The 20,270-nt window shown below is 41.2% G+C and overlaps 1 protein-coding gene across 1 annotated transcript in view; it reads left to right on the top strand.

Moving 5' to 3' along the window:
- The first annotated feature begins 1,004 nt into the window (after positions 1 to 1,004).
- Positions 1,005 to 20,270, top strand: part of LOC128835325 (alpha-1-antitrypsin-like) — a 322,484-nt gene continuing 303,218 nt past the window's right edge. Inside the window, exon 1 of the mRNA XM_054024712.1 lies at positions 1,005 to 1,061. The gene's annotated coding sequence lies outside the window, so the exon portion shown is untranslated. The remainder of the gene's footprint in view (positions 1,062 to 20,270) is intronic.

Here is a 20,270-nt window from a genome sequence, read left to right as displayed (position 1 = left end):
TGGTCCCAGCCCAGAGCCCCTTCATGCACTTCAAATCCCTCATCTCCAGCCCCACATCAGAGCCCATACCCCCAGCCAGAGCCTGCACCCCAGCCCCGTGCCCCAGCCCAGAGTCCCCTCCCACACCCCAAATCTCTCATCCCCGGCCCCACATCAAAGCCCACATTCCCAGCTGGAGCCCTCACTACCTCTTGCATCCCAACCCCCTCCTTCAGCCTGGAGCCCCCTCCCACATTCTGAACTCCTCATTTTTGGCCCCACCTCGGAGTCCACATCCCAGCCCCCTGAGCCAGCCCGGTGAAAATGAGGAAGTGGGGGTGGGGAGAGCAAGTGACAGAGGGAGCAGGGATGGAGAGAGAGGGGTGTGTGGCCTTGGAGAAGGGGTGGGGCATGGGCAGGGTCTCGGAGGAGGGGCGGGACAGAGGGTGGGGCAAGGTGTTCGGTTTTGTGCAAGTAGAAAGTTGGCAACCCTATAAGAGAGGCCAGACTGAAGGATTCAGTGTTGACTTGAAGCCAGTGGAGGTTATTTTGGGTTCCATAAATATAAGTATGGCGAAGCTGGATGGATGCAACAGTGACAGAAATCAAAATCGGCAATGTGAAAGCTTTTCAACAGCGTATGGAACAGCAGTCTTTGATGGCCAACTTCTAACTGGATCAGTGGCCTGATCATAAATCATAAATTCCTACCAAACTGTCATTGATTATTTTGGACAATTTAACTGTGGAGTCAGCTATCCATTCCCCAGATTTCTGTTCAGTATGTCACTGCCGCTACACTAGCCCTACGTTCGTTAGGTTGGATTCCCCGGGAGTGTAATTAGCAGTACATTTTAGGATTTTGGGAGACCCTGTGTGGTGACAGCAGGCATTGCAGGCTCTGTTGATTTGTCTGGGAGCTAGAGAGAACTAACTACAGGATCTGATCTGTAGTCAGCAGCCCTAACTCCCTGAGCTCGCAGGGACTGCTGTCCTCCAGGCAGGATTCATCCTTGCTGTAAGGCACGTGTGTTTGCACTGCCATCTTCCCTCAGGGTTTACACCACAGGAGCACAGCTTTGGTGAGTGGTTGGGGCTTTATAGAAACCTTGCTGATGGTGGCTTTCCAGGCACTGAATTAGCATATGTTTCAGCTAACTTGGCGACATGCCTCCCTTGCCTGTCATGTGCCTACTTATGTCACGTTATGCTCTTGATACTTGGACATCATTTTCTTCACTTCCCATCCAAACCATCCATCTAACCTGCCAGCATGTGTACCAGTTGTGTACTGTGACTAAGCTCTGTTAATGCAGTGTTGTTGTGGCGGTCTTGGTCCTGGGATACTAGAGCAACAAGGGGGCGAGGGACTATTAAAGCACATTCCACCCCATAAGCAACTGTGAATGGTGAATGAACTCATCTCCACGTGTATGATTTTTAAAGTGCTTTGGGGTAGAAGGTGCTATTGTACAAGATACTGCTGAAACAGGAATCAATGCAATGGTTGATAAATGTTGATACTGTATGTTTAATACAGTACGGTGGGTGTAAATCCAGTGAATTACTGTAGGCATTTGCTATGCAGTGTATCTTGATATTTCACACAAAATGTGAATTATATGATCGCTTAGTAATATTTCATATTGGACTCCTATACACTATAATTAGCTTTTGAAATCTTAGTCAATGGCTGAATTGTTTGCTGGTCAAGTTCATACATAACAAGGTAAATGAAACAGCAGTGTAGGGTGAAGGGGTCTGCGGAAGTGGATTTCAGATTTATTCCTTAAAGCCTTACATTTTAAAGAAGCAGAACTCGGGAGATTAGTATTTTCCAAATGTATTTTAATACGCTTCTATACACAGACTAGAAGGACTGTATTTAGATTACAGTGATCAAATAGTTCTGTGAAAGTTTGTGTTCAGTGGCAATATTATTAATAATAAACATAATGAAGACATTTCTGTACTGTGGATATTAATTGCATTTCAGAGAATTTGACTTCTCTGGGTATATTTAAAATAAGATACCAAATTGGTTTAATCCAGAACCTAGGATCATTATTTTTTGTTTTTGTTCGACCACAAAACTCTCTAAAACTTAAAAAAAAAAAAAAAAAAATTCCCACCATCTCTGAAGAAGAGGTAAGTGACGCGTTTCAGTATTCCGTCTGATTTTACATTACTAGTCACGTTTCCTCATGAGCTGGAATGAGACTTAATGAGGTAGCAACACACTGTTTATAAGAAGGGCTCTTTCAGCCCAAATGATTCTAGGATTCTGTGAAGGGTAAATTGTTAGTTTTATTAATGTACGATTACTACAGTTCTTTTGGGTTCATAGCCCTTTGTTTATTCTCCTTGTGAGGGCGTGTGTGTTGCTCCTGATATATGTTGTTCTGTACACCACACCATAGCTGTCCAGGACACTTTCCAACAAAATAAGACTTATAGCCTGATTTTTCGGAGTTGCTGAGCACTCACAACTCTAGCTGAATTCAATGGCCCCAGAGAGCGCTTAGCAGTTCTACAAAAATCGCTCAACTTTCCTTGTCATGCAGAGCTTAGGGCTCAAAGCATCAAGGAAGCATTCCTCTGCCACTAGAGTCAGTGGGGACTGAGGACCCTTACTACCTCCCAGGATCAGGGCCCTTAGTTAGGCCTTGACAGCATCGAAGTACAGCATTACAACCTGGTAGCTCAAATGGAGGTTTATTTAAACATTTTGTTTCCATTTGACATGTAAGAAAAACTTGTTTGCAGTTCTCTTCCCTGTCCGCCCCGCGCTAGTCTGTGTATGTGTAAAATGTGCCCTTGGCCCCCAGATGATATGTTTGCATTTTATAATTAATGCTGAACTTGACTTGAGGCAGATACCAAAGGACAATTTTTTAAACAGATGTTGCAGGTCACTTGTAAGTTATTTGTCAAATAAGTTTCGGAACACAAGCCGCTGCTTTTGCCATTGTAGCCAAAGGCATATGCTGTTCAGCAGCAGTAATTACAAAGCCAGGGCATTGCAGGGAAAATTCATCTTATTTAAATCTGCTTTAGTGTCACTAAACATCTTGCTTGGCCATTAGGCAAGTTTTGTTAGACACATTCAGCTTGAGGTTTTTAATTTGTTTGAAGCATTCTCTGAAACAGAATTATGCTGGAGTTTACATAAAATGAGAGAATGACATGAAAAGTTTTAACTTAAGCAGCAAAATATAAAGGCTAATCTTATTTAAAAGTAATATGTGTGTCTTGATTGAGTGCCCAGATACACTCAACTGGGACATTTTAGTGGAATCGGTTCTAAGCTGTTACACTGAGTTATACAGAGTAGGTTTTCCTGAGCTCACATTGCCAGACCTGAAATACTCTTGTGGCTGCATTTAATAAAGAAACGAAAGTCTTGGGTAAGGGGATATGATTTTTTATGACAGAAGGAATGCAAATAACTTTTAGTCTCATTGCCTAGACCGGGTTTGGGCTGATTTGATGGAGTTTAATAATGACTTATAACCTGTGCTGACAATGTGCAGACCCGCACAACGTCATTTAACTCATTTATTCTGCTTGCTGTAAAAACAAAGAGATGGCAAATAAATATATGGAAAGTTCATTGTTTGTCAGAGGGCCCAAGCCAAAAGTTTTCAGTGACCTTTTAAAATATGGTCCCAGGCTAGTACTAAAATGTCTGTCACTCAGCGCACACACTTGCACAATTTGGCCTTTTAACCCATGCATCTTGTTTTTCTCTCTTTCAACTGGTTGTATGAATTTCAAATCAGCTGCAGCTATTTAAGTTTTTGCATTGGAGGATTACTGTAAATTGCAGTCTGACAATTACAATGTACAGCGCACTAGAGAGTTATTAATGGATAGGCCTACTGATGGCCTTTCAGCGCTGACTTGGGCCTGGTATTCTTCAGTCATAATTAGATCCAGTGGTTGAGGCCTATATGGATGATGCAAGGGAGGGGGCTGTCTGTGGAACTCCACTTTATCAGAGGAAGATATCAATTGATCATAGATAGTTACTATCGGCAATGTCTAAATCTCTAATTCACCTTCTTCTTAATGACTTGTATTGGCTTAAGAAGCTAAGTTATTTGACAGCATGGAACTCAGCTGACAAAGGCTTGCAGGTGGTTTTAATAGAAGATTGCTGTTGCTAGAGATTTTACTAAAGACAGAGCAACAGTTCAACAGACACAATAGAGGCCAGTAAAAAACCAGTCTGTTACACCACTCACAGAGAATACTAATAGGACTGTAGCTGAAGTTAACCATCACTTCCATTTACTTGGCACTTTTTTTCTTTACAAATCCTGCACAAGGCTTTTCTCTTGGGATTCAGTATTTATTTTAAGGAATGAATTATGTGTAGGCATAAATTATATTTGACAAATGCAAACTTTTTTTGGAGGAAAAAAACTTTAAAACATTTTTTTTTTACTGCCCTACAAAAAACATTTTTCAGAGCTCCTGAAAAATTAAATATATATCTTAGTGTAAAGATTCAAAAGGCCAGGAAGAACTACTAGACTTAATAAAAGTTGAAAATAACGGTCAATTACTCGGAATAAAATAAGGATTAAAAAGGCAACAGATAGATCATTTGGATTATATGTGATACCATGAAAAATAGTTTTAACTTTTTTTAAAGTCCAAGAAAGACACTTCTACATGAGCCCTATTAGGAAAGTTTTATGTGTTCTAAAGTTTGTATCCTGCCTGATATTCACAGTATTTCCCATCCTGTTTTTTATATTTGTATTATTTGTACTTATGACAAACATTGTTAAGGGTCTGTTAGCTTTTTCAGTCATTTTCAGGGGGTTTAAATCTTGCCTAATCTTTTAAAAACATATTGAGATAAAATCTGATTGTGTAAGTCATTGGCAAAGGTGCAAAAAGTTTGTGTTATGGAGAGCTCCAAAATAAATCTAATTCTTGAGTTTTATATATTTTTTGTAATGCTGCAAACCAAAAGCAGCCTTCAGTGTTTTATTTTTCAAATTGCTACATTTTATAGAGATGCATTTAACATCGTGGAGCAAGCCTTTTAGCAGTTTTGGAAAGAAAAAGTAGCATAACTATAATATTAAAGAGCCACTCAGCAAACTAGTAAACTATAGTGCTTTATTATCTGAGGATCTCAAAATAATTTTCAAGCAAGTATTAATTAAAGTTCATAACACTTTGCTGAGTATTATTATTCCTGTCATCAATGGGGAAACCGAGGCATGGAAAAATTAAGTGACTTGCCATGGTCACATAGCAAGTCAGTGGCAAAGCCAGGAATACAAATGTGAAATCCTGGCTGCATTGACATATATGGCAAAATTCCCATTGACTTCAGTGGAGCCAGGATTTTACCCAAGAATTTCTGACTCATTTGTTTATTATTTGTGTTGTGCCAGCACCTAGGATCCCCAGTCATGACCCCATTGTGCTAGGTATTATACAGACATATTCTCTACTCATTAGAATAAGCAGCCACCAACCAAGACATTAAATTTAAATGGTGCTCAATTGTTATTGAAATTCTTATTTTAGGCATCAATACAAAGCTTCAAGTATTAAAGAGAAAGTGGGTTCATTAATACATCGGATTGACAATGAAATCAATGACCAAAATGACAGAAATCTGGAGTGCTTATAGACCCTGATTCAGCAAAACACTTATGCACTTACTTAAATCCATCCCTGTTCAGCAAAGCACGTAAGTGCATGGCAATGACCCATTAACTACAACAGAACTTAAGCACGTGCTTAAAGTTAAATACGTACTTAAGTGTTTTGCTGAACTGTGGCCTCAAACGTGTCTTTCAAAAGGATATAAAAGTTTGTAATTTTAGGGTCAGGTTGTGAACCCCTTGCTCATACTCCTCAATGTGAATAAGGCTCTCACAAGCTGACCCTTAGGAAACAGTGAAGATTTTGTAAAGGCAGCTATTGAGACACCTGGGTAATCTGAACAGAGCATTAAAAACCAGAACAAGTTGAGGGGAAAAAAATCACTCGACATTCCTGGTGCAGACGGCTGGCATAAGATGCACTAACCACAATAGAGTGTCTGGCACCTTGCAATCTGTCCTGAGTAAGGGGCAGTGCAGGTGTTGAATTGTGGCTTAGAGAGTTGACAGGTGCACTGAGGGAAGTTTGGGTGGATACAAGCTCCTCTTAAGTGTATGGGATGGGGAATATTAGGCTGCCAACTTCTCTCCCCCAGTCTCCTTGTTGGGATCTCAAATGTGGAAGTAAAGGTGTCTTATGTCCCCTTACTTTCCTGGGCAGGTGTTATGTTCACGGTCTGTACACAGACAAGTTAGAAAAAACACAAAAATACTGTAAGGTAAAAATATTCTGTAAGGTTGCAACATAACGCTACTGTCTTTTTTAGAATCCAGAATCCCAATATGCAAGAACTAAAAACAGAGACAGACAAAGCAGGCTGCTCCCTAAGGCACAGTTCAACCCACCTTGCTCTAGGCTGGCTTGTCTTTGCAGAATGTCCAAAGAGGACCAACATCACATGATTTCTCTCAGAACCCCAGAGTCTGCAGGCAGGGTTAGAAAACCCCTAATAATTTAAAGTGATAGCGTGAAATTTTAACACAATTTTTAATACATGAGTGTGTAGGCCAGCTCATGTTTGAGCCCTGTGTTCTTGTGCTTTGTGTATTGTGAGTTATCCAGGGCAGGGACAGTCTTTTCATCTGTGTGTGTTACAGCATCCAGCACAACGAGGCCCCAACACTGACTGAGGTCTTTGGGCATGATAACTTTGATGGAGGTTATAGGGGGAGTGGATCCACAGGGGCATTGGTCCCTGCATGCCACAGAGCAGGTCTCCCCAACACCCCAGAATAAGCTCTTGTGTAATTGAGCTGGGATAGGCCTGGCACTCAGCCCTGCAATCTCTGATTATACTTCAAACAAGCAAACACTGAATGAGCTGTTATTGGAAAAGGAAAGAAATCGGATTCTTGGCTTTGGGTAACCCTGGCTAAAAAAAGGAAAATATTGGTTCCAATTTTAAATGAAGTAACATTTATTTGTTTGTTTGTTTGTTTGTTTGTTTGTTTGTTTTGCCCAGGCTCAGCCCAGCTCAAGGGATTTTGCTTAAACTGAAAAAAGAAAAAAAAACAAAAACACTTCACTTTGGTGCAGAGACCCAAACTGGAGGATTTCAACATTAACGTTGAATGTTTTGGAAAGTTCTGAGAGTACTTGAACAAGGCAGGGTAAGATCTTCTGCTGGTGTCAATCAGTTTACTGCCACTGACCTCCATCGAGCTATGCTCAATTACACCCGCTGAGGATCTGGCCCTGGGTATTTGTATTACAGCCATCTCTGTACCAGGCATGGCTGATCGGCCCCTGTAATGTGCTGGACAGTGTGAATATACCAGTATTGTTTCAGCCTACTGGCATTGTAATCTAATTTGGTGTAGCTTCATAGAGAAACTCCATCTGAGAAATTCTGTCATTTGTGTGAGTAGCATACATATTAGGGTTGCCAACGCTCCAGGATCAGAGGGGTAGCCATGTTAGTCTGAATCTGTAAAAAGCAACAGAGGGTCCTGTGGCACCTTTAAGACTAACAGAAGTATTGGGAGCATAAGCTTTCGTGGGTAAGAACCTCACTTCTTGCATCTGAAGAAGTGAGGTTCTTACCCACGAAAGCTTATGCTCCCAATACTTCTGTTAGTCTTAAAGGTGCCACAGGACCCTCTGTTGCTTTTAACCCTCCAGGATTGTCCTGGAGTCTCCAGAAATTAAGATTAATATTTAATTAAAGATTATGTCATGTGATGAAACCTCCAGGAATATGTCCAACCAAAATTGGCATCCCTAATACATATGTTACATATAATATAGTTTAATTGTGAAGTTGCTGATGTTGGTTAATTCTGCCTTCTCTCTCTTCTAATCTTCTAATTCTGAAGTTGTAATTGGTTAATTCTTCTTTCCCCACCTCTTCCTTTCTAATGATGAGGGTTCCCCACCATGTAGAATTTAAATATAGACACTATTAAAACATTTAACAGCTTTTAGGTCAGCTGCTTTCCTGTTGAAAACCTGTTAACGTGATGGAGTTGGACTATAATGACTAATTAGTCAAATGTAAAATGCGGTAGGTGACTTCATTGTACCAGTGTGTCTAGGAAACAAGAATGAAAAATGACTTACAGTACATCTTTACCATACGTCTACACCTTGCTCTTCTTCCCAAAGGTACAAAAGTTTATTACTTCAGTCTTTGGCATAGCTGCTCATATATCAACTGCACGTCCATCCAGTCGATGACAAAGCAAAGCAACCACTTCCACAGATCCTGACTCTAAGCATGGCTGCAAAAAGCATTACAATGAGTAACTGACTCCTGTCTTCATGGTGGCTTCATCTTTTTATTCCTTTTTCAAACAAGCTCTGTTTTGAGTGCTTTGCTGTACTGTTAACCGACAGATACAGTTGAAACGTTGGCAGTGATATTAAACGCTGGATTAATATGGGTTTGTTATTTTACTAGCACATCCAAAGACAAATATTCCTACTGGACTCCACTCTTCAGCTGCAAATCAAAATGTAAATGAACCCTTTCTTTGTTGTTTTAAAGTAGTTAAGGGGGCTCAAAATTATACTTAAAATAATTGCACTCTCATAGAATATTGTATAATTTCTAATTCTTTCTTTTTCTAAAATCTACCTTTCTGCTGCTCAGAAGTTTTAAAGGAAAATTATAGCCACTGTTAATGCCATGGTACGACATAAATGTGCTCATGATCAGTTTAATACTAGGATCACTAGGCCTCTGGAAATAGAACAAATGCTGTACCAGGTAGAGGGGTGAAGAAATAATGCCAGATTCTCTGCCTTGCTCTGTCGGCTTTTGTGGCACAAAAGGGATGGATTCTGGGTATTACCTCCCTAGGAATTCCCCAAGTGTGGGGGAGTCCTCAGGAGGTGTTGAGTTGGAAGCTGCTTTTTCAACCCCTTCTCATTGTACGATCAAGCTGGGTTACTAGAAAAAATCCTCTGCACCCAGAAATGTGTATGTGTTGTTGTAGGCTAAGAAGCTGGCAGTCGTGGAATTAGCACACCCTACGGGTACTTTTGTCTTTTCTAGGAGTATTTCATGACCCTAAAAAATGTTGCCACGAATGTATCCCAGGTTTTTTTAAATTTTGAAAATTTGTCACCTTAGACTTTTCTCATTCCTCAAAGTAAGAGAGATGGAATCTGAGAGAGAAAGGATAGCTCCGTATCTGCTGATCTGGTTTGAGATGTGATGGGTTCAAAAATAAGGCAGGTCTTCTCAGGAAGATAAGAATGACATGCTGTCAGTGTTAACCGCGGCTACAGTCTTACTACACAGGCTTCCAGAAATGTCCCATCTAATCTCTCAAAGCAGGGTCTGGTACCGTGTGGGACTTTTCTCTAGTCTTCCAAGTTTTGCATTTCATCACCCGTGTATAATCTATAATAGCTGTCCCTAGTCCTTTACATGTTGTATGGATATTGATCTCAAAGGCCTAAAGAGTTAAAAGTGTTTACAAACTCTCTCACTGTCCAACATTAAACAGTGATAGGTAGGTTCGGGGTTATTTTAAACAGGGGCCTTGGTTTTACTCAGTTACTTGGCAAACACCCAAAAGCATTCATTCAAATTAAAAGTTTGTTGATAACACACAAGAAAGAACAAGAAATCAAGACAGACATTTGTATCGGAACTGTGGTTGGGTGATGATGGAAAACAAACTTAATTTGAACTCAGGGGCGCCAACTTTCTAACTTCCCCCCAGGGTGCTCGACTCCTGCTCTGCCCCAGGTCCCCTTCCCACTCACCCCTACCCCCAAGGCCCCACCCTGCCCCACCTTTTCCCACCCCAGCTCTACTCCCACCCTAGTTCTGCTGCTCCCCGCTCCAGCGCCTCCTGCACTCCGCTGAATAGCTGATCATGGAGGGCGGGAGGAGCACCCATGGAGTTGGCACCTATGTTAGAACCTTTAAAGCCTATCTCCTTTTGGAGGCAAAAATGTCAGAGTCTCTTATTTTCAAAGCAACTTCTCTTTGATGAAAACCTTTACTCTCAGTCTTGACGTGTAGAGGGCATTCACTTATCCTGTGCTTAAAGGACAGACAGTCACAAGGTGGAGGGAAGATGGGGTCGAAAAGGGGGTGAAATACGACTTTTGTTGATGTTTTTGGACTGCTGCACTGCTGGCTAGTTATGAGTGGATGCTTTGGATGGTAGGTCGACCACGACACCTACTGTTTGAATCCTGTTTTATCATCTGATCAGGGACATCATCTGATTGAATCTTTTCTTCTTAGACAAGGCAGATTTGGATGAATTCAGCATAGTTGACTCCATGAGTTTATGAAAAACCAAGAGAGTGGGCAATAGGACAGAAGGAAAGAAAGGTGGGGAGGGAGCAGAAAATAACACCACAAGAGAAGGGAAAACAATGCAGGATCTTATCTGCCTCTGCAGTACTGGCAGTTAGATAACCCCATTGATTGGTGGAGAATTGGATTTCATGATAATGTGATGGCTTTTGGTAGTCACAGGTGAAAACAAAGTTCCTTGAACAAGGTGAAGGCCAGCTGGCCTTTCTGACAGGAAGAAAATCCTTTAGATCAGTGAAGATGAGTTGCAGGGCTGGCAGTTCCAGAGATGAGCTGGGATGCAAGGTGGGACAGGAAAAAGAGGGAGAGTTGTACTGAACTGATCTGAATAGAACTGATCCTGTCTTTTTTAAAAGTCTTGTTTTAAGGAGCCCCAAAAGAGGACAAGTGGGTGTCACAGATCATCTCTTTCCTTATTTTGTCCACCAATTAGGCCTAATATCCATCACAGCAATTTTGGTCTATTAACGCTAGTTCTACATCTTTTGTTTTTACCAAGCATAATTTCAACAGTCCTAGGATTATATCAACGTAGCCTTTTCGGTTTTGACCAGTCCAGCTTCTTTGTCTGGGTGTTGTGACAAAAAGAACAGGAGTACTTGTGACACCTTAGAGACTAACAAATTTATTTGAGCATTAGCTTTTGTGGGCTAAAGCCCACTTCATCAGATGCATGCAGTGGAAAATACAGTAGAACGATATATATATATATATATACACACATACATATATATACAGAGAACATGAAAAAATGGGTGTTGCCATACTAACTCTAATGAGACTAATTGATTAAGTTGGGCTATTATCAGCAGGTGAAAAAAAAACCTTTGTAGTGATAATCAGGATGGCCCATTTTAAACAGTTGACAAGAAGGTGTGAGTAACAGTAGGGGGAAAATTAACATGGGGAAATAGTTTTAGTTTGTGTAATGACTCATCCACTCCCAGTCTTTATTCAGGCCCAATTTAATGGTGTCCAGTTTGCAAATTAATTCTAGTTCTGCAGTTTCTCGTTGGAGTCTGTTTTTGAAGTTTTTTTGTTGAATAATTGTGACTTTCAGGTCTGTAATTGAGTGACCAGGGAGGTTGAAGTGTTCTCTGACTGGTTTTTGAATGTTATAATTCTTGAGTCTGATTTGTGTCCATTTATTCTTTTGCATAGAGACTGTCCGCTTTGGCCAATGTACATGGCAGAAAGTCATTGGTGGCACATGATTTTAGGAAGCTAGGACGTGATACTGGCAGTAACATGTAAAAAGACTACTCAATATTTGTTAGGGATAACATTTCGCAGTTACAATGTTTTTTACCCTCATGACTTGCATCAAAAGTAGCCAAATTCAACCCATAAAGTTCTTGAGTGCCGATGCCTCTATTGTTACTATGGAGATATGCCCCATGCAGACTACATATTACAATAAACAGTTCTCCATACTCCTGGAATCAAGATGGAACATGGGCCCAGTAATTTATGTGGCCTTCATTTCTATATTGAAGTTTAGGGCTGCTGGAATCAGCTCTATTTTATGCAACTCCCATGCAGTAATTGAGCTTTTTGTCACATTGTCAGTACAGCCTTCGTCTGGCACAGTCCAAGAGCCCCCGAGTCTATTGAAAACAGAGGAAGATGAGAACTGTCTTTGACTTGGAGGTTTTTGGAGGAAACTCAGGAAATAATTAATTAACCTGTGGAACTCACTGCCACGAGATATTACTAGGCCAAGAAGACTCTGGGATTCCAAAAGGATTGGAAATTTATATAAATAATAAGAATTCCAAAGTGGGAAAGGTTTCTACCCTCAAGCTCATGAAATGATGGGGGTTAGAGAGAATCTTCTCCTATAGGAAAATCATTTCATAACTGTCTATTAAAGGATGACAAGCACCTTCCACTGAAACATCTGGGAACTGATGAAGACAGGATACTGGATCACGGGTCTCATCCACTAGGGCAATTGTTGCCTACTTTCCTATGAAATATACAACATTGTAAATGTTGTGCTATAGAGTTAGAGGAGCTTGTTTCATATCTTTCACTGGGAACATATTGCTCATTTTGCTGATTATTTTTTTTTTAAATTTGCTCCCAGACCTGTTATTCCTGGATACTATTATTATTTGAGTAATTCATCATCACAGCATCTCAACAGGAAGTTGCTCATTAGAGTTGAAGAAGTGTATATCAGAGAAGCTAGTCTGTTTAGCGAATTAACTCGCCTTCCTGCAGTCATAATGGCTATTGGCATAGTTTCTTTAAAGAATCTTAAGGTAGTATCACTGCCTTGTTTACATCTGTGGATATTACTTTACATTGGTTCTTGACATTATAAAAACTATAATTAAATATGAAACTCTGGCATATACAAATTATTTGGAAAAATAAGTAAAAGTTGAAATCTGAACTGTAATACAAAAAGAGAGCACGCAAGATTTGTAGCCTTAGCAAACACATACAGCTTCTGAGATGTGTCTTGTAAGATAGAATGCTTTTAAAATGTTGCAGTTTTAAAATGTATCATGTAGATATCTTTTCAAACAGTAAGGTAACTGGAATGCCCACCCTGTTAGCAAGCGCTAGCTGTTTGGTTAGCAAGGCTCAGTTGGCTAAAATTAAGGAGTGTTCAAGAAAGTTCATAACTTTTTAAAGATCAGGTTTATATTGCATCTCAGCTTGAAAAGAAGTGACCCTTTGAGCCACTAAATAGAAATTAGATGTTTTCACCACACCCCAAGCAGAGGAACAGACTTGTTTGTAATGGAGCAGCTTCCACCAGGAACCTCTGGATCCCTGCTGGTTGAAGTCTGTATCTCTTCTAAGAGGTTTATTTGCCTTTTGCTGGCAGTGGACTCATCAATAATCTTGACATGTATTTTATGCTGAGGCCAATCGCATGGGCCATATGAAATGCACTGGTGAGTAGGATCTATATTCTTCTTATGTAGCTATCAAAAGTCTCATTTCAATTCAAGAGGTCAGATAAATTTTCTTACCTTCACAGTGTTTTAATAATGTCAACTTGGAAATCTCACTGCAGTCTATTTTGCACACTGAACTAATTGAGACCTCTACTATAAAGAGGCAAACTCCCTGAAGCTGGTTGGAGTGGCACTTCCTTAATGTCAGATCTGAATTTAGCTGATAGATGTGGTATTACAGGTTCCACAAAACTAATAACTGATGTGTGATTCTTCACTGGTAATTCAGTTTTAATGACTCCAGATTGTAAATGTATCTCCCTTCCACCTCAGCCTCTTTACAGCTCTGTTATCTCCTTGTCCCACTCCTGATATTATACCTTCTTTCATGCTTCCCCCCACATATGCACTCTCCCCTCATGCAAATCCTTGCTTAAGCCTCATTACTTTCATCAAGCCTCCCTAGGTCAGTCTCTTCGCCCGTGATATCTCCACACCCTCTTGCACCTGAACTGATACCCCTGGGTTTGTTGTGGCCTGAACAAAGGCCTCGCTCTTACTCAAGGAGAATCCAGTCTCATCAGTTTCAAAGGGTATGTAATGGCTGTTCAATGCTTCCTGGAAACAAGCCTTTAGACTGTATAAGCGCTTCAGAGCAGGGCCAGTGGGTATGTCAATACTTCAAATGGGGGTTGTAATTCCCAACTCGAGGAGACATACCCATGCTAGCTCGGCTCAAGTTAGTGCACTAAAAGGGGCTAGTCACCCTGAGTACTTGCCCACCATCTCAGGGAAGCAGTAGCTTGTTCCTCCTGCTATTTTCAGCATTTTAGCTTGATCAGAGCTAGCGTAGGTACATTTTCTTGAGTTGGGCATCACACCCCCAGCTCTCTGTGTAAACCTGTAACCTCCCGGGTCTTGAACTCAGGCCTAGGGGGGCCCCAGACAGCTGCCAAACCCTGTCCCTCCACCCACTGGCTACTGAAACCAGCTGGGCTGAAAAGCTATTAGGGCTATACCCCCAGTCAAGGCATCACCCCTGGGAACTCTGGAGGATTGCCCTGGCTCCACCAATTGGGCCAACCACACTATTTAAGATTTTTGTGTTAGAAATCTGAAGAACTGGTCCTGGGAGTGGTTCCTGAAAGACAGCCAGACTGCTCAATCCCAGAGAGCATAAGTAAAGAGCAAGAAGCAGCTAGGCTCTCTGGGATTGGTAGCCTTTCAGAGAGGATAAAACACCTGAGAAACATTGATTAGGATTAGTGTCCTTCAAAACCTCCATCTTGTCAGAAGTAATAAAGTCCTTGTCAGTGAAAGCATATGGAAGTAAAGCAGACACACATTTCTGCAGTAGGTCACAGACTGTGAGAGCTGAGGAGAATTCTGAACAAACTACCTGTTACGCTGCTTGTGCTATGAAAGCTACTCTACAAATTCAAGAACCGCGCAAGATCCCATCCAACCAAGGTATATCCAATGAGTTGCTGATAAGAAAGGTATGTTTTCCCTAAAGGTCTTTTGCCCAAATACCAACTCTGCCTGGATTTGCTTTGCTTGTGAGATCTAGTAAGGTCACAGGCCAAGGTGGTCTGAGTGCACTATCACTGGATAAAACCAATCATTAAAGTAGATAGAGTCAGGAGCGGGAACTCTTACCACAGCAGCCGAGGAGGAGGGGGAGGTGTGGGGGAACACTACTATCCCAATCCAGAGAAAGGAGTGGAGCACTCCCTCTGTTTTTAGCAGAGAATTACAGCAGTGCACCTCCCATTCACCATATTTTAACTTCTAGGTAAAACTTGAGCTATTCCTTTTAACTAGATTGATACCAATGATCCAATCAGCTAGTTTTCATGGCAAAGTAAACACATCTGACTATCAAAGTGATGATGATGGTTGAAAGAAAAGAGTTTATAATGTTTGTTAAAATGGTCATAAAATTAACATATCTAGTAATACTGCATAAATAGTAGAGCAAATGGAATGCCACTAGACACATACAGGGCAATTTTGTTTCTAATTATTTTTTACATTTTTTTAAATCAAATAACTTATTTGATTTTTTTTAAATTATTCAGTTAACTCTATAGCTGGTCAAATAATCTTCTTTCAAGAAATAATTTAACAATTGTTGATGGAATGCATAAAATTATTCAATAAATGAACATTTCCCCTGATATTACATGAGCTATAATAATTTCTCAGTACACGAAACAGAAAATCCAAAGACCAACACAAATAGTGGGTATTCAACTTTGTCCTTCTAAGTAATATATTTGTGTGTGTATTGGTCTTTTGGAAATTGAAAGTGGGAATTTTATGTCCAACTGAGACAGAATTTTGGGATAAATGTATTCCATATTGGCAGGCCGTTTTGCTTACGTGCAGTGTTTAAAATATTTGGACTTCAAATGTTTAAGTTGTTTCCATTTCACTCTCAGTATATCTTGGTTTTTGTACATTTATATTCTTTGCTTACAGTACCTTGGGCTTCCTTGAGCTCTTGCAAACAAATTAGTATATTGAAAGTTGATAGGCTTTGATTTTTGGGATACTGTCTTCTGTCTCTGGTTCTAATCATACTACCAAACCAAAAGTGTGCTCCAGTTAAGCTAAGGCTGAGAACTTGGTGGTGGTGAGCTAAAACTCTCACTTTGGACTTTGACATGATTAAAGGACATAGTTAGATCCCATCTATAATGAAATATGAAAGCATGTTTTAATCACATCAGAAGCAACCATGTTGTTGTTGTAATCAAGCCGGGTTGATTTTGTAATGCAGATGGAGACATGAAGGAAAGAAACTGAAACAAAACAAAACAACTCTCCCCCAATACACACCTCAGGAATATGCGAACATAGAAAGGGAAATCATGGAAGACACTGAAATTCTATCTCCGCCTAAAAGAAAAGAAACCAGCCCCCCGCTTCCCCAAGATATTAAATGAACATTTTCTCTTGCTGTTGGTTGAGTCTCCTTTCCCCACATCCTCTTGGGAATTGGTGTAGGCAGCAACTATCACAATATCATTTCATTTTTCCGCTTCAGAGACATCCATTCTTTTCTCCAACAACTATGCCAGGCACTTCTAGTTCATGAAAAGTTCAAGGATTTATTAGTTTGTCTAGAGGACACCTGAAATAAGACACTTTAAGTTCAATTCTTGCTATTTAGATAAAATGTTGTCACGAGAGCCTGAGCTGTTTTGGGATGTTTTGTTCTAGGAAGTAACAAAGTATGCCCTAGAGAGAGAGTGCTCCATAGAAAACTTAATCTGGGTTAGAAGACGTCTCCTTGAAGCATTATATCATGGTAGGAACAGGAACCATTTATCCCTCATTTTATTCTTGTTTGTTTTTGCTTAGGATTTGTAATAAGCACATGGTAGGATAAAATATAGCAATTTTCTTTTAGAACAGTTCTAGAAAAATATTTGCTACTGTCACTGCTCATGCGGGGAAAAAAGGATTCCTTCCTTGCAGGTGTAATGTCTTTCTAATTCCATCGGAAATAAACCCATAGACTCTGCTCGTGATTACATCAACAGTGTGACTGCCCAAAAGAGGAGAGTGATTTTGCTAAGTGGCAGAAGAGTGAATACAATTCCACCCAGTTTCAACCAAGAAGATTTACTTTCCTAAAGGCAGTTATCAGACAAGTCCATCTTAAGCTCTCTAATGTATTCCCAATAAGATCACTTCAGCCTTCTTCTTCAATTGACAGAAGTTCCATAGATGGATCCCTGGGGACACAGCGGCCAAAATACGAATTCTCAACTTATGGTTGTGTCCTGGCTGCCTTTCCCACTCCCAGTTCATCTGTACTGTGAAAGTTCTGGTTAAATGTGCCTTTAGATTTTGTAATTACTCCACAGGGAAGATTCCACTTTTTCACTGGCTGCATCCACTGAGGGGGCCATGTATTTGACACCCTGACTTTACAATGAGATGACAAGGTGAAGCATTTGATAAGAGCTGGACAGTTATGCAGTATTTTGGAGACAGAATAACTGAAATTGTATGATGTTTTTTTTTAAAGTAATATACATATGCTTGGCTTGAAACTCCATAAAGAAACTCTGATCTTTTATTCTTCTGCCTTAACTACCAAGGGAGCAATGACATTAGAGGGGCCATTATCGAAAGCCCCTTGAAAACAATGAGTGTCTCCCATTGCTTTAATTCAAGACAACTTTAAAAGCAGCCTTGTCCTTGTTTCTTTATAGGATGGAGCTGTTTTCTAACCAGATCTTTAATAAGTTCTGTGCCAATAAATACCAAAATTCATTAAAACAAAGAAGTCCAAGGCAGGGAACTACCAGAAATAGTCTCTGTGTTGCTGAATTAGTCTCTGATTAATTTAATCAGAAGGAAGCACTGTTTCAAGAATGCAGACATCTTTCAAGACTCATTCCTGTAGGAACTGAGATGGCAAAATACTGAGTTTTGACTGCAAAGAGCTGAATCCATTCAATACCTGTGGACTCCAGGCCTGTTTGTTAGAGTACTGCATGAGAGAAACAGTGCCTGTTTTGCCTTACTGCAAAAAGAACAGGAGTACTTGTGGCACATTAGAGACTAACAAATTTATTAGAGCATAAGCTTTCGTGGACTACAGCCCACTTCTTCGGATGCATACAGAGTGGAATAAATATTGAGGAGATATATATAGACACATACAGAGAGCATAAACAGGTGGGAGTTGTCTTACCAACTCTGAGAGGCCAATTAAGTACGGCTGCTACTCTGAAACTTGCCTTACTGCTTTAGTCGAGCCCCCCAACCACTCACAGATATTGTATTTCAATTATACTCCTTGGTGACACCATAGAATCATAGAATCATAGAATATCAGAGTTGGAAGGGACCTCAAGAGGTCATCTAGTCCAACCCCCTGCTCAAAGCAGGACCAATTCCCAGCTAAATCATCCCAGCCAGGGCTTTGTCAAGCCGGGCCTTAAAAACCTCCAAGGAAGGAGACTCCGCCACCTCACTAGGTAACGCATTCCAGTGTTTCACCACCCTCCTAGTGAAATAGTTTTTCCTGATATCCAACCTGGACCTCCCCCACTGCAACTTGAGACCATTGCTCCTTGTTCTGTCATCTGCCACCACTGAGAACAGCCGAGCTCCATCCTCTTTGGAACCCCCCTTCAGGTAGTTGAAGGCTGCTATCAAATCCCCCCTCATTCTTCTCTTCTGGAGACTAAACAATCCCAGTTCTCTCAGCCTCTCCTCATAAGTCATGTGCTCCAGACCCCTAATCATTTTTGTTGCCCTCCGCTGGACTCTTTCCAATTTTTCCACATCCTTCTTGTAGTGTGGGGACCAAAACTGGACACAGTATTCCAGATGAGGCCTCACCAATGTCGAATAAAGGGGAACGATCACGTTCCTCGATCTGCTGGCAATGCCCCTACTTATACAGCCCAAAATGCCGTTAGCCTTCTTGGCAACAAGAGCACACTGTTGACTCATATCCAGCTTCTCGTCCACTGTGACCCCTAGGTCCTTTTCAGCAGAACTGCTACCTAGCCATTCGGTCCCTAGTCTGTAGCAGTGCATGGGATTCTTCCGTCCTAAGTGCAGGACTCTGCACTTGTCCTTGTTGAACCTCATCAGGTTTTTTTCTGCCCAATCCTCTAATTTGTCTAGGTCCCTCTGTATCCGATCCCTACCCTCCAGTGTATCTACCACGCCTCCTAGTTTAGTGTCATCTGCAAACTTGCTGAGAGTGCAGTCCACACCATCCTCCAGATCATTAATAAAGATATTAAACAAAACCGGCCCCAGGACCGACCCTTGGGGCACTCCACTTGAAACCGGCTGCCAACTAGACATGGAGCCATTGATCACTACCCGTTGAGCCCGACGATCTAGCCAGCTTTCTATCCACCTTACAGTCCATTCATCCAGCCCATACTTCTTTAACTTGGTGGCAAGAATACTGTGGGAGACAGTATCAAAAGCTTTGCTAAAGTCAAGAAATAACACATCCACTGCTTTCCCCTCATCCACAGAGCCAGTTATCTCATCATAGAAGGCAATTAGGTTAGTCAGGCACGACTTCCCCTTCGTGAATCCATGCTGACTGTTCCTGATCACTTTCCTCTCCTCTAAATGTTTCATAATTGATTCCTTGAGGACCTGCTCCATGATTTTTCCAGGGACTGAGGTGAGGCTGACTGGCCTGTAGTTCCCCGGATCCTCCTTCTTCCCTTTTTTAAAGATGGGCACTACATTAGCCTTTTTCCAGTCATCTGGGACCTCCCCCGATCGCCATGAGTTTTCAAAAATAATGGCTAATGGCTCTGCAATCTCACCCGCCAACTCCTTTAGCACCCTCGGATGCAGCGCATCCGGCCCCATGGACTTGTGCACGTCCAGTTTTTCTAAATAGTCCCGAACCACTTCTTTCTCCACAGAGGGTTGGCCACCTTCTCCCCATGCTGTACTGCCCAGTGCAGCAATCTGGGAGCTGACCTTGTGCGTGAAGACAGAGGCAAAAAAATCATTGAGTACATTAGCTTTTTCCACATCCTCGGTCACTAGGTTGCCTCCCTCATTCAGTAAGGGGCCCACACTTTCCTTGATTTTCTTCTTGTTGCTAACATACCTGAAGAAACCCTTCTTGTTACTCTTAACATCTCTTGCTAACTGCAACTCCAAGTGTGATTTGGCCTTCCTGATTTCACTCCTGCACGCCTGAGCAATATTTTTATACTCCTCCCTGGTCATTTGTCCAATCTTCCACTCCTTATAAGCCTCTTTTTTGCGTTTAAGATCAGCAAGGATTTCACTGTTTAGCCAAGCTTGTCGCCTGCCATATTTACTATTCTTTCTACACATCGGGATGGTTTGTTCCTGCAACCTCAATAAGGATTCTTTAAAATACAGCCAGCTCTCCTGGACCCCTTTGCCCTTCATGTTATTCTCCCAGGGGATCCTGCCCATCTGTT

The sequence above is a fragment of the Malaclemys terrapin genome, chromosome 4 (assembly GCF_027887155.1).
Source record: "Malaclemys terrapin pileata isolate rMalTer1 chromosome 4, rMalTer1.hap1, whole genome shotgun sequence".
NCBI lineage: Eukaryota > Metazoa > Chordata > Testudines > Emydidae > Malaclemys > Malaclemys terrapin.
This window is presented reverse-complemented; position numbering and strand designations above follow the sequence as displayed.